Here is a 9,791-nt window from a genome sequence, read left to right as displayed (position 1 = left end):
AAAACTTATTTTAATATACTCTGTTTATCATACAAATTTTAGAAACTGAAAAGCAGCTATGATAAATAAAAACAATTTTGAGTGAAATTACGATGCCTGCTGAATCTCTTCTTGGGCTTGTAGGCAACGACAAATCAATTTCTAGCAAGCTTTGTGACAGCTTAAAGTAGCTGTGCAACCCTTAAGCTGAAGCAGTTTAATTAAACCTTGGCATTTTAACAGAATAAAAGAAAATTAGCTATCCTATTTCATTTCCCTATAGTGTAAACAGAGTGTATGACAGGCATCTGTGTGATATATAATTAATCCCACCAGTCAAAAAATTCTTTCAAGAATAGTTATGAAGTCTTCAGCTCATGTATACAATAAAGTTTATATCCCAAAGTTGCTCATTATGTATTCCTCAAATTACTTAATGAGATGATTTATTGTTGTACACACTCTGAAAGAGAAAATTATGGTTATATGTAAAAGTAGATGCATTATATATACTTTCATACTTGTAGCTCCAAAGAAAGGTAACTAGAAGCAACTGCACCTAAAAAAAATAGAGAAAAAGGTCTGCAAAGTACATTTCCTTAGCTACAAAAACTGTGTATAAGGAAGAAGTATTTTTAATTCCATTTTAATAAAATTTATAATAAAATATTTATTCATTGGTTTGAAATAAGTTGGTTTTTTCGTTGGTTTTTTCAATGAAGTATTAAAAAATCATAGCATTTTTAGTAATAACATTGAATTACATTAAAGTATATTATTTAACAGCAATTTATGTTTAAATTTATTTTAATAAACATGCAATTCATAATCAAGCCAATTTTCAATTAAGCGATAATTGAATAGTGACAGCAGGGTGACATGCTGCTGCACAGTGGAGCAGAAACAGCAGAAAGGGTAAAAAAGTTCCCACCTATATCCTGAAGGGAATAAAGAAATAAGCATATAACAAGTTCTCAGCTAGCCAGGAAAGGTTTACTGCAGTTTCAGATTCTGTAGGATGTTTTCACTGGCTTCCAGCTGCTGCCACAGAAGGACAGTTGTCTCCAACAAATCCCATCTCACACCGTTTTGGTCCCATGGCTGCTTTGGATATGCTAGAGCACAGCATTGCCACTTGGTTGCGTAAGCAGGTGAGTCAAGGCCCAGGTCCCCCTGACAATAATGGGAGTGTAAACCTTTAGTTTACAGTTAGATATAGATTGGTAGTTGCGGGAAGGTTTCTAAATCTCAAACTGAATCCTATCCTTAGAGCAGGAGCCAAAACAACCAAAATGGGGATAAGCATATATCCACATACAAATGTCTAATGTCATTTGAGTTATGTTGTCCAACAAACCCATATGGGACAAAGGACAAGGAGGGAAGGTGTACACTGGAGAGCACTGGACCCTACAGATAGCAAACTGACATGTGTTTTATAACATTTAATGGCTGTAAAACAACATTGTGGCTCAGTGGTGCACCTAATCTTACAGGGCACCTGATTTGATGTAAAGCCCTCTATTCACAAGCAGTCCTGCACTTACACTTACTCAGAAGAACTTGGCTTCCACAGCTCAGTGCCACAATCCCACCTGACCTGGAGTGAGACAGATCAAACAGTCCAAAGGATGCAACAGGTAAGCTCTGCACATAGAACTAAACGTGCTTCTATTAGAGACACACAGCAAAAATGGTGGCTCTGTTTCTCCCAGCAACCTGTAGAAATAAATGGGCTTCTGTCTCCCTCATCACTTAGGAATATATCCACTAATGTGTTTATGCAAGTCAAGTAGAATTCACCAGTACATACCATGAAGATACCACATGCTCTTCTTGGAGGTGAACTCTGTGGGGAGGAAAGGAAACAGGAACAGATTGGAACACAGAAAATTCTGCACATAATAAGATAATAAGGGGATAAAATTACCTTGAGAGTTACCAAAATTTTGAACAGAGAGATTGTCTAAGACTCTGAGACATTTAAGGCTCAGCTTGACATGGCCCAGACCAACCTGACCTAATTAGACCTGCTTTGAGTAAGGAATTAATGAAGATGACATTCAGAACTCCTGTTAGAACAGACTACTCTATGAAGTAATAATTAATTAATTTAATTACTTTATTAAAAAAAAGTGAATGAAGCAATTACTCAGTGAAGGTAATTTTAAGAATATGGCTTCAGATATACACATACTTCATTGGCACTAGAATGCATCAGATTTCAGTTAATCTTCATAGCTAAAGGACTTCTTGGTGTGGAACACAGGAACTTGCTTTGGGTTCTAAAAGCCTATCAAAGATAGGGTTCTCATAATGAAATAACACAGAGGTTAAGCAGAAAGCTAAGAAATACTGCCCACAGAAGGATTTCTAGCCTTTCATTCCTTCACTCTTCAGAACTTCTAAAGAATTAAACCACCATGCTCACAAACTCAGCAGTGGGAATACTGATCCTAGAATTAAGAAGTTATTCAGGAACTAGATTTATGCCTATAATAACATTGAGGATTGAAAAATTGAACCAAAATTGGGAGTAGTGGGAGTTTATAGGAGATTTTAAAACACTTTTCTTACATTATGGCTGCATATGCAACTCTCACCTCTATTACATTTATCCTAAATGAATTTATATTTTGCAAAAAAAATTTATATCCTGCACTAGTTACACAGAATCAGTATCTATTAGATCATCTTTTTCAAAGCCAGAACTTTGTATTTTGTTTAAGAAAAAAAAAAATGTTTAATACTTAAATAAAGCCTGAGATAATTTTTTTTCTTTTTTTTAACTGAGAAAATACACTAAAGAATTCTATGATTTCATAGTGTCTTTCTTAGTGGCTATTTCATCTCAATTACTGTTCCTGAAAATTCTTGTGTTTTCACAGAACTGGGCTCCAATTTTGCAAAGGTAGCCACAACTCTAAAGCAGCTATTTTGTTCTGGTTGTCATTTGCTATAATTCCCTCCTTTTCAGTGGGAATTTATCTGTGCTTCTTCATCATGTTTCAGAATGGCAGAAACACAGGACTAAGGGCTCTCAGAAAATCCTGGATTCCTTTAAAAGTCCTACATGATCTGCCACACTGGAATCTAACTTCAAAATCTTTCTGAACTTCTGTAAAAACATAGATTAGAAATTCTTCTATAAGCAGATAGGGGACAATTTGGGATGCCCTCTGTCACTAACATCTCATATTAGAATAGAATTTCAAATATCATTGTAGCCCCAAGACTGAAGGGTGAAGGTTGCTTTAAATGGGAACAAGCAATTCTGAAAGACTCTAAATTGTTTGGGGATTTCATAACAGTCCAAATTTTTCTTTTTTGACTCAGGGACAGAAACCGTGGCACAGCAAACAAGGAACATTACTATTCCACGTGTGAGACTGTGGAATAAGACCTGAGCACTGATTCTCATGGACTACTCTAAATGTTTTTTTCTATAGGTGCTATTAACAGACTTCCCTATCCATTACTGTACACGAAGTAATAATATTTAGCCACATACCCAGTACAGCAGTTGAAGTGAGTAGTATACATTCCTAACAGCCTACAAATAGGATAGAATTCATGGCCTGTTCATTATAGTACTATTATGTATTAATTTGTCTCTATATGGATGGTTGTATTTAGCAATATTTTCTTTCTTTATTGTTATTTACTTTCCTCATGCTCCTTATTGGGACATATGTTATCCATACTCTTAAAAGCAAAAAGTGAAATAAAGATACATGTACTAATATAAAATAAACTTAAAATTTTATGATAGATATAAGATGTGAAGGCTGAGGTAATTCCAGCACAACCACTGCACAGTAAAAGAATGATGTAAAATAACATTTTGGTGTAGTAACACAACTGAAGCACCAGATTTATTACTACCATTACTTGGTATGCTTAAAAGACGCACAGCGAGCATGAATTCATCTAGGTGAGACAAGAACTAGTGGCTCAACAAAATTATTCCTCTTCAGGGCTGTATGACATTCTTGCTAAAGTCTGAATAACAGTACAAAAGAAATCTCAAAAGTACTGATCACTATTACAAAGCCTCCAAGGAATTCACATTTCCATAGACATTGTCATGAAAGGACATTATTCAGCTGACAGTAAAGATTTGAAAATAAAATTGTTATGCTGCATGCATGTTGATAGCAATTTGGCAAGAGATATAGTATAATTTAGACAGAAGAAGTAAAACCAGAACCAAAGCAAAGCAGAAAAGCCCTGTTAACAATATTCTAAACCCTTCTTTTCAGGAGGATATTGAAGGGCTTATTTATAACCACTGCTAGAATTCCTACAACAGCGATCCATCTTCTTTGTATGACTACAGAAAGAGATTCCAATAATTTCAGGAAATAATCCTATTAAAAAAAAAAAAAAAGAAAAAAAGTCTTAGTTGTCATATCTGACCAGTTAAAATATAATACACTATTTTACCATACATCATTGTGAGACAATTATGCTTATGAAACAAAGCTTCATGCTTATGAACCACCTTTACCATGACAATACCAAAACACTTATCCAAGTACATTGTATCACCGACTGATTTGGTTTAAGCAGGTAGAATTAAAAAGTAAATTTAAAAAATTGTTAAAGATTTTACTTAGAGACAATGCATGGCCTACAAGACATTTTGTGACAAAATGGGTCCTAATAAAAGTTTATTTTTAATGACTAATACCTTATTTAGAACTACAATATGGCATTTAAAATCTAATTAGTTTATTCCTTTCCCCACCGACAGAGGGAAAAAAGAGATAAACTAGCAACTGAGAAGAAAATAATGCAATATAAATTGGTACAGAACTGGTAGAAAAGAGTACTGTGTTCATTCTGCTAAGAGTGCATTTATATTGGTCATATCTAAAGGGTACAAAAAGACAAGCAAAATGTGTAGTCTGAATTAATTACAGTAAAATTGCATTGAGGCAAGAAATCTTTGGAAGTGTACATTCATTTGAATAATAAATTTGAATTTGAATAAGAGGAAAAAATCTTAATGGGGTGAAGAAGAAAAAAAGCAGGCACAAAAGGGATGCAAAAAACTTCCTGCCACGAACGACCAAGGAAATTATCCTGTCTGAGTTTTCTATTGGTTGGATCTAGCAGGTTCACATTGAAAGGAGCCTGGGACTGAACCAATGCCTGCACTCTGGGGCCCCTCAATGGAGAAGGTGCCAGAAAAGGCTTCAGCTCCCAGTTTACAAATTAATCCTGGTATTATTGCCTAAGTGGCTGTAGAATTATTAGAAGCAACCAGAAATCCTCAAAACCAGTTTTCAAAATGCTCAGGATGCTTTTTGTTGGCTATATAAAGAGCATAAACAACTCTGAGACACAATCATGGATTCCAGATGCAATATAAGGAATAAAATGGGCAACAGAAAAGCTGAAGAGGAACATGTATGAATTTCTCAGGAGTTCAGGGTTATAAGAGGCAAGTGTACTTCACAACTGAAGGTAGCCCATAGGCTCCAGTCCTCTGGAGCTTATACCTAGGCTGGGCTCCTTTCAGGGACACTGAGTCTGAATGTGAAGAAATGTCTTGTTATTCTATCTTTCGATTTTGAGGGAACCTGTTACCGATACCTGACCATGGCATCCAGATAAAGCCCTGGATTTTTTGAAGGGGCTAATATGCTGTCAAGGGTTTGCTTTATGTTTTGTATAGGTGCCCACAGAAAAAGCAGGTCATACGACACATAGGCACAGAAAAGCTGTTGGATCCTTTAGCTCTGAGATAGACCACCTTCCATTTTTCAGACTTGAACTTACACAGCTTGATAGTGTCCTGGGAGATGGCCTCATAAAACAACTTAGGATTTTTTTTCTCAGAAGGAAGCTGATCATTCAGGCATAATCCCTGAAAATATTACGAACTCTATGGGGTTTTTTTTGTTTTGTTTTGTTGTTAGGGTTTTTTGTTTGTTTGTTTGTTTGGTCTGTGGTCTTTTTTGGAGGGGAAAGGGGTGTCATTGCTCTTTTTTAAAGTGCTCAAACAACAGTATCTAACTTGTAGCATGAGCCACAGAGATTCCCCAGAAACAACTGGGATATTTCACAGCCCAGTATACAGTTTTTGAAGGGTAGGGCTATGCTGGCAGATTAACATTTACATGGCACATGACAGCACAGTGAGAAGTCACAGTGTAACCCAAAAGTTGTGTGGAAAACAATGACTAGGCTGCTATGAGCTAGCTGAGTACAGTTGGATCCATGCCATCAGTATGAGCTATTCCCAACTCTGCCCTTGAGTTTCTTTATTGAGAAAGCTATTTAGGTTTTGTCACAGCTGAGTAGGAATCCAAAAAAAGACATAAGCAACATGGCTAGTGAGGGGTAGATGTGGTGTGGGGACAGGTGAGAGAGGAGAAGGTGAACTCAAGAAGGTGAACTCAGCTGTTTACATGATGGTATAGATGCCACAGACCTGAACTTATCAACGTCAGCTCATTGCAAACATGTTGGTTCATTACAAACCCAAATACTTTGGATTTACATATCCATGTATATTATGGATTATGTTAACAAGTATAGAATTTGTTAACAAATATATACTTTTAAGAAAATTACTGAATTTTCCAGGGATTTTAATTAAACTTGCTACTGTATCCAGGACAATAATTTGCACTACATTATCTCAAATTCATACATACAACAGTTCAAGGAAGTAGAAGAGATTTGTTACATAAAATACAAACTGGTAGCAAACAGCACCTCTGAGAATGGCTTTTCACAAAAGATTTCCTGATTAGCTACAGATCTTCATAATGACCACCCAAAAAAAAAAAAAAAAAAAAAAAACCAAAACCAAACCAAACCAAACAAACAAACAAAAAAAACAACAACAAAAACAAAACAAAACAAAACAAAACCAAGGAGGCAAAAGCTCAGGAATTACTTGAAAATGCAGATCTCACCTTGTTTCATATATACAAGATTTTTACCAGCAGCAGCTCCACAGGTAACTTCCAGAGAGCTCTCAACTCCTATGAACAACTAGCTAAACATTTATTTTTAACCATCATTATTTTTTCCAATACTACAACAGCACCTGGAAGTCCAGATTGGCACACCATTTTTATGCAAGAGATGGCTACCAAAGTATCATTTGCAAGATCTCTGGTAACAACTCCCGTAAAAATTTCTACATACATAAAATATGTAAAATTAGTTTTAGACAGTAGTACAGTGGTAGGGTTGATGAGCCACAAGAAGAAGGAAGATTCTGCACAATAAAGGGCAGGAAGAAAAATGAAGAGTGAAAACCAAAGGGAAAGATATAGATTACATAATCCTACCCCAAAGCAGGCTAGGATACCTTTTCTTTTTCTTAATCAAATCTATACCCTGACTAGCCTGTGCTTACAATATTCTGCTTATTGTAAATCACTCATACAACACAAGCCTAGTGCTGGACATAAATTCGCTACAGTTCACTACAGCTGTCTCACAATAGCTAAGATTCAAGGTGCTAAAGTAGACCAGAATAAAACTCTGACTTAACAAACAAACAAACAAACAAACAACTACTTTAGAGTATTGTAGGTCAAAAAGTTGCAGGAAGTCAATGAAGGAAGGGGTTATTTCAACCATAAATTATCTTCTGAATGAAGAGATTAATTTGATGTTCAACATTTTTTCCTCTCATTTCTGCAGTAAATATTTCAATGATACATTTCAGGGTACACACAGTAATTTCTATTCCAGTTTCATGTAGCCCAGTTTGTATCCCATCATATCTCAAATCATTTTCCACATGAGAGGCAGTAGACATTCCAGACACTAAAAGCAGTGAATCTGCAGGCCCATAGATTCTTCTGACTGGGTTGGCTAAAAGTTAAAGTTCAATTCAGTTCTCCAAGGACTAGGAGGATATCAAGTCTGTAGGGAATACTGCCTTTACTGCTAGTCCCGGCTGGTCAGGGTCTACTTAGCTATACTGGTTGTAAAGGTGAGTTCAGTATGGAGAGCTTGAATCCAACTCTCCACTACCCATGTCGGATGGCACAATTTGCCAGAGAATGGTAAGCTATACTGCAAAATTCTTACAGAAGTTTCTTGACACAGTGATTTCTATCCCATATAGAAGCAACACTCCCACCCCCTTAAACCAAGAACTTTGTGTGTTTTGTTCAGATACACTAGCTGTTTCAGGCTGGGAATTGTTCTTTTGATTTCAGAATTCCTTCTTACCCAGCAATTCCTGTAGTGCTTATTTCCCACTTTTCCAATGCTTCCACTTGAGAATATTTCCCCTAATTAAAATCCCTTCTAAGTTAAAATAATTTTCTTAGTGACTCATTCTTAGAACCTCTAGGATAAGGTCGCTAAACATCTTCTCTGTACTCATCATCTAAGTTTCACACTGCCAAGCCCAGTAAAATTTTGGCTTCTTTGGAATCCTTATCTCCTTAGTCTCTTCGCCTTCCCAAAACCTGACTTTGACCACTTACAGGACATATTTTCTCCTTTGTTGCCCAACAGTCCTTTCCTACTCCTTTCTCCTCTTCAGTTATCCCATTGGCATTCACTCCTCCTGAACATCCTTCCTGCAAAATTTATCATTCATCTTCCCAATGCACACATCACCCTTCTCCTCTGTCTTGGTCAGTTTCCCTCTTTTCTTCCCGGATCCCTTTTTCTGCTCCTGAACTGAGAAACCTTATTCTCACGATCTACTCCGGCACCCGCCCCCCAGCTCCTTTTGTGCTCTTCACCACATCTGCCCTGCCCCGGCTCCTACCACACATCCTGAAGCCTCCCTCGCCCGTCCGTCCCACCCTGAAGTGCCGGCCGGCCCCAAACTCCATCCCCGGCAGCGAGCGAGGCGCGGCGGCGCCAGCCCAGCCCAGCCCAGCCCAGCCCGGAGCCGGGTCGCTCCGATGAGCGCAGAGCTTTGGGGTCGGGGCGCCCTCCGGAGGCACCGCCGGGCCCTGCGCTGCCCTGCGCTGCCTGGCAGAGCCGGGGACACCCGGCAGGGACGCGGTGCGGTGAGGGCCCGGGCAGCCGGGGCGCTTCCCACAGCCGGGGAGCGCAGCCCGCCCGCGGCTGCTCCATGTCCGCTCGGCGGCCGGGGCGGAGAGAGGGAGGGTACAGCTCGTCTCCCGCCCCCTGCTCGCCTTCGCCTTCTCCTCCTCCTCCTCCTCCTCCTCCTCCTGGCGCCCGCCCTCTGTTCCTCCTTCCCTCCCTGCAGCGCCGGCGAGACCGCGAGAGCGGCGCCCGCCCCGCCAGGGCGAGGGAAGGCGGCAGCCCGCGGGCGGGAAGCTGGATGAGGACGTGGTGCGGGCAAGGCAGCCCCTCGGGCATGAAGGGGACCGCGGGGACGCTGCCCTGCCCTGCAGCCGAGCGGGGACATCAGGTAAGCGCCCCACACGCCTGCCCGGCCCGACCGGAGCCGGCACTTTTAGTGCCGGGAGAGGGCAAGCGTCCCCTGGAAAGTTGTCCTGCCGCCGCCGCCGAGGGGCGCGGGGCAGGGCCGGCGGCGGGCGGCAGCCGCGCCGCAGGCGGCACATCGGGGCGTGCGGCAGCGCCCGCCCGGGGCTCGGTGCCCCGGCGCGGCGCCCCAGGCTGTGCCTCCCCGCCGGGCGTCCCGCGGCCCCAGCGGCTCGGCACCGGTGCCAGCGGAAAGTTTCCAGCGGGGTGAGGGCAGAAGGAAGCGGGAGAGGATCACCGCGGGACGGGAGCGTGGCGAGGGAGAAGCAGCCCGTCTGTGCTGCCGTGGGCAGAGGGTGCTGCAGCTTCTCCCTGCGGTGCTGCCAGCAGGTCGCTCAACTTGTTCCGTTGTTTTCACTCTGGTT

The 9,791-nt window shown here is 40.7% G+C and overlaps 1 protein-coding gene across 9 annotated transcripts in view; it reads left to right on the top strand.

Moving 5' to 3' along the window:
* The first annotated feature begins 9,183 nt into the window (after positions 1-9,183).
* SGCG (sarcoglycan gamma) overlaps positions 9,184-9,791 on the top strand; it is a 105,030-nt gene continuing 104,422 nt past the window's right edge. For all 9 annotated transcript variants that reach the window (XM_021530623.4, XM_077781462.2, XM_085556727.1 and 6 more), the window contains exon 1: positions 9,184-9,352. The gene's annotated coding sequence lies outside the window, so the exon portion shown is untranslated. The remainder of the gene's footprint in view (positions 9,353-9,791) is intronic.

Source organism: Lonchura striata, chromosome 1 (genome assembly GCF_050655825.1).
Source record: "Lonchura striata isolate lonStrDom1 chromosome 1, ASM5065582v1, whole genome shotgun sequence".
In the NCBI taxonomy this organism is placed as follows: domain Eukaryota; kingdom Metazoa; phylum Chordata; class Aves; order Passeriformes; family Estrildidae; genus Lonchura; species Lonchura striata.
Note: the sequence above shows the minus strand (reverse complement) of the source record. Positions and strands in the feature narration are given on the sequence as shown.